Source organism: Dasypus novemcinctus, chromosome 18 (assembly GCF_030445035.2).
Source record: "Dasypus novemcinctus isolate mDasNov1 chromosome 18, mDasNov1.1.hap2, whole genome shotgun sequence".
Lineage (NCBI taxonomy): Eukaryota > Metazoa > Chordata > Mammalia > Cingulata > Dasypodidae > Dasypus > Dasypus novemcinctus.
In genome coordinates, this window is record NC_080690.1 from 76,048,917 (window position 1) to 76,054,458 (window position 5,542).

Sequence of the window (5,542 nt, forward strand, 5' to 3'; positions counted from 1 at the left end):
CCTTGCCTTCACCAGGAGGCTCTAGGCATCAAATCCTGTACCTCCTATATGGTAGACAGGAGCCCAATTGCTTCAGCCACATCTGCTTCCCATTAACTAGTATTTTTTTTTAAGATTTATTTTATTTATTCCCCCATTACCCCTGTTGTCTGCTCTCTTTGTCCATTAGATGTGTGTTCTTCAGTGTCTGAAGAACCAATCCTGGGACCTTCCAGAGTGGGAAAGAGGTGATTACTCTCTTGCACTACCTCAACACTCTATTCTGCTACATCTATTTTCCCTCCTGTGTTTCTTGTTGCATCATCTTGCTGCACCAGCTCTCTGTGTCAACTGGCACTCCTGCACAGGGCAGTTTTCCCATGCTGGGCGGCATTCCCATGCAGGGCGGCACTCCTGCACAGGGTGACATTCCCATGTGGGCCTGCACTCCATGTGGGCCAGCACTCCATGTGGGCCAGCTTGCTGTGTGGGTCTGCTTGCCCTCACCAGGTGGCCCTGGGCATCAAATCTTGGGCCTCCTATATGGTAGATATAAGAGGCTCAACCCAATTGGTTGAGTTACATCTGTTTCCCCCCATTAACTAGTATTAAGTACTGTAGCTATATGTCTGATGATTATGAGGATATCTTTTCCATTCTAGATCATATTCAGAGGGATACTGAACATGTTAAAAGTCCTGGTAAACAATCATTTTCTAAGTGGTTAGTGAATGTACCTATAAGATAAAGGAATGGCTCTCTTACATGCTGTCTTTATTTTGCTTGCCATATGCTTGTTCTTGTTGTTGCCTATACTGGTTTGTGAGTTTTTGTCTAGGGCAGTGCCTTTCTTCATACCTCTCCTAGCTGTCTTAAGTATAACCACTGCTGTGGGAACTAGGGTTGGCAATTTATAGCTCTCTCCCTAGAGTTAACCAACAGCATAAAAGAACTCAAGAAAGAATGCTGTTTCCCATCAACTTTGGGAGGATGCTGCCTCAGAAGTCACTTGACCTTTCTAACTCTCATAGTCAGTATGGGTGACCCCCTTTATGGGCCCACCTACCACCATCTGCTTTATCATTTTAGTGGAACCATGTACCTTCAAAATTCTAATTGAGTTTATTTCTTACAGAATCAACACCTTATTAGCTTTGTGGGGTTTTCATTCAGTTCCTAAGAGAGTGCTGGACCCATTTCCCCCAACTACAATAGAATAGCCAAAGGGTTTAATACCTTGTCAGATAAGGCCACACCCCCTAACCAGCAGGAAGTAGCAACAGAAGAATGACCATCACTGTGCAGCATCCCCTTAAGAATAAGGGTGTAAACCCCCTGATGGGGGAGTTGAGGCAGGTTAGTATAGTGAAAGGGGGAAGGTGGCTGGCCTGGAAGACAACATGGCTGATAGACAACATGGCTGAAAGACCACATAGCTGTGAGACGCTGCTGAGAAACCTCTGGATAAGAAGACTGCTGGATAACTGGAAAATGACCTTATACGGAAGGTTCAATGTGGATCAGCAGAATATCCCTGTCTACATAAAATAACATGACTTTAAAATGCTGTTTGACCTAAAGTAAGGGGGAAATGGAAAAGAGAAATGAGTTTATATGGCTACGAGTTTCTAAAAAAGAGTCTGGAGGCTGGCAGAAGGATTGCCCTCATGCACAACTGAGCAGAGTCAGAGAGACAGATAAAGCAGATACAACCCCCAGATATCGGTTCCTTCGAGGGCTAAAGAGACCCATGGGAGTTATGGTCATGGCCGATGGGGTTAACTACCAGGTCAGATGGCCCCTTTTTGGAACTGGTGTTTATGTGTGATGAATCTGGACTCAGATGGGATCTTCCTTCATAAGACTTTCATGCTAAGGTGATGGAGGTGCAGTTAATGTTGGGGTTTAAGATATATTTAGCGGATTTGAATCTCTGGACTGACAATGTGATAGCCAGGTCCTGAGCCTCAACAGACTCCAGCACCTACAATATGATTTATTGGACTTATCACACTCAGCTAAGATGGAGTTGAAGAAGGACAACCACCACACCATGGAGCCTAGAGTGATTACAACTGAAAGTGGGAGGATTGCATCCAACATCCATGTGGAATCTGAGCCTCCTCTTGACATAGAGGTGCAATGGACACAACCAATCCAATGTCCACATAGAAGAGGTGGCATTGGATTGGGAAAAGTGGACATGGTGGCTGATGGGTATGGGGAAAGGCAGGAAGAGATGAGAGGTGGAGGCGTCTTTGGGACATGGAGCTGCCCTGGATGGTGCTTCAGAGGCAATCACCGGACATTGTAAATCCTCACAGGGCCCACTGGATGGAATGGAGGAGAGTATGGGCCATGATGTAGACCATTGACTATGAGGTGCAGAGGTGACCAAAGATGTACTTACCAAATCCAATGGATGTGTCATGATGATAGGAACGAGTGTTGCTGGGGGGGGGGGAGAGGTGGGGTGGGGGGGGTGGGGTTGAATGGGACCTCACATATATATTTTTAATGTAATATTATTACAAAATCAATTTTAAAAAATGTAAAAAAAAAAAAAAAAAAAGAAGACTGCTGGAAAGATCCTACGAGATCCCAGCCATGAGACTCTCATTTGGAACGAGAGGGAAAGCCTCAGATATCCTCAAAAGTCTTCACCATTGTCCTCCTGATGAATGACAGTAGGGTAAGCAATCAGAACAGCAAGTAGACTTTAAAAAGCCTTGACCTGGGGTCACATGCACACAACTCAGCCTGCAATATGCCCATGGTCCATGCCTCAGTATAGACTGTGTATTTTTCTCATTTTCTTGTTTCTTAGTAAACCCTTTACTCCCTTGCCTACCCTATGGCATGTCCTTAAGTTATTTTATGTGACATAATCTAAGAAACCTGAAGCCCAGAAACCAGAGCCATCCAGTAACATCATCATTAATTGACATTTAAATGCTAGCAGGTTTTAAACAGGCATTAAAACACCTTTGTTGAGGCACTTTTCAGAATGTTTGTTATAGCAGTTCCTATTTCTGTTGTGGTGACTTGAATATCAGATTCAAGAGTCTAGGATGAAAGAAAACTGACTTTGTAATCTAGGAAAAGCAGTTTGTGATTAAAAAATGCTGAATGAGCCTGTGTCTATACCAAATAATAAACTAGAAACAAACATGAAATAAATGAGGGAGAAATTAAGGCATTTCCAGATAAAAACAAAGAACTTCGGACTCCACTGCTCTGGGTACAGATTGTGGAGGCCCGTTGAAGAGGCCACTGGCCCAGAGTCCTCAGTGGTTGGTCTGCGTAAGGCTGTGAAGCTGCAGGTGCTTCCCACTCCCAAGGATTAGAGGTGTGAAGGGGGAGGGGAAAAAAGAAAAGATCTGGGTCTCATTTCTGCTCAGTTCTTGCCAGGATTTAGGTGATTCCAGAGAGAAGCAGCAGGGATAAGCTATGACTTGTGAGCTGCCAGAATCCCTGCAGATGGGGATTCAGCAACAGTACTACAACTCTTGATGCCTCCAAACCAATCACAGAAGAAGTTGGAGTCTAATTCTGAGGAATCTGCCATGGCTCGTGAATCTCCCAAAAATTCAGCAGCAGAAATTCTAGTTACTAGTAATGGAGAGTTTGATGATTCTCAGGAACATGGCTTTAATAGAGGTCTGAAATGCTCATTGCCAGCTGGACTTGATCTCTAAGAAACCCAGATTGCAGTATCGCATGGCTTTGAGTACAAAAAGGAGAGTGATTGAAGAAGAAGCATTTCAAGGTTCCCCAAGACCACCATTGTCAGCTGTTATGTCTCCAAGCAGGGTTACAGCTAGTTGACTAGAACAAGGAAGTGATTTAATTGTTCCGTCAGGTGACTAGAGAACACAAGCTAAAAGTAGACCAGTTCTTCCAGCACATGAAATAAAAAATCATGCAATGAAAAAGTTAGAACTTGTTAGAAAATGGAGTCTACGTACATACAAGTGTACTTGTCAAATTATCTCTGAGAAGTTCAAGAACTGTGGGCCTTGAACTGGAAACTCTGATTAATATAGTAAGAGATAATTTAAAAATATATATATAAAGAGAAAATATGAAAATATTCTAAGACTGGCTCAGGCATTGCCCACCCAGCTTTTCCAGATGATGCCTACTCAAAGCCACTTGGAGATGCATTTGCTGACCTGAATTTGAAGTCATTAGAACTCCATTAAGAATTTGACTGTGAGGCAGATATCCAGAAACTGCTGGCTAAAAATGGAGCAACTCTTCTTGGAGCCACTAATTTTTTCATTGCCAATGTGAACAATTTGGTGAATAAAACAATTGAAGATACATTAATGACTGTGAAACAGTATGAAAGTGCCAGGATTGAATATAATGCCTATTGTACTGATCTAGAAGAACTGAATCTTGGACCACATGATGCAAACACTCTGCCAAAGACTGAACAGTCATAGCATCTGTTCCAAGCATGTAAGGAAAAATGTGACAAAATACACAATGATGTTTCTATCAAATTGAAATTTCTAGAAGAAAATAAGGTTAAAGTACTGCAAAATCAGCTTGTCCTTTTCCACAATGCCATTCCCACTTACTTTGCTGGGAATCAGTAGCAGCCTGGACAGACACTTAAACAGTTCCATATCAAGTTGAAAACTCCTGGAGTGGATGCCCCATTTTGGCTTGAAGAACAGTAATCCTTCCCAAGGAAAAAAGTCACTTTGTTGTATTTCTAAACAAACCTTATATGAATTAAGCAGAGTCGGGGCAAGTGGGGATGGGTGACAACAACTGTAGTGATTATTGCTTTAATTTTCCCCTTTTTCATACTTTAACAATTGAACTCTTAAATTTGATGGGAAGGTGGGAAACTTCAATGTAAATGTAATTTCTATGATCTGAACCCAATTTTCTTTTTTGAGAAATCCCTTTCTATCATGAGTGTTGGTGGATATTTCTGTAGTTTGAAAATATCTAATACGGATGTGCACTGACAAGATAAAAATGTGAACTTTTTGGTCCTGGAAATGAGAGCCAGTTGTAACTTTTCCAAAGGGAGGTTTACATGATTTGAATCAACATCAGATACTTTATATATGAATATATTAGGCATCTTTAAGAGATTCATTTTTGCGTATTGTCTTAAAGAAAAAAGAAACTGTTTTGCAGAGTAAAATTATTTTTTTGAGTTACCGGGGCAGGAGAATGGACCAGGAACCTCATATGTGGGAAGCTGGTACTCAGCCACTGAACCATGCCAGAGAAAACTTATATTGTCTTCCTGCAGCATTTACACAAAGGCAGAAGTTCTAATGCCTGACTGATCAGTTTGTGGAGTTGTTGCAAATACCTTTTAAAAATGAACCTGTACGTGGATGTTTGTTTAAACTTTTTTTTTAAGATGCAAAAATCACACTATCCTTTCTGTGAGGCTTTTAAACTTATGAATTTGCATTACCAAAGTCATCGGTCAGTTATCCTGGCAATTCCTTTTGATTCATAATGAAATCTGCTTAAGAGAATTTTTTTAAACAGGTGGACTTGGGAGTAGATTCTCAATGGTTTCTAG

At 41.6% G+C, this 5,542-nt stretch overlaps 1 pseudogene; it reads left to right on the forward strand.

The window, feature by feature from the left end:
* Window positions 1–3,545: 3,545 nt before the first annotated feature.
* On the forward strand, window positions 3,546–4,670 carry LOC101429644 (arfaptin-1-like; annotated as a pseudogene).
* The last annotated feature ends 872 nt before the right edge of the window (window positions 4,671–5,542 follow it).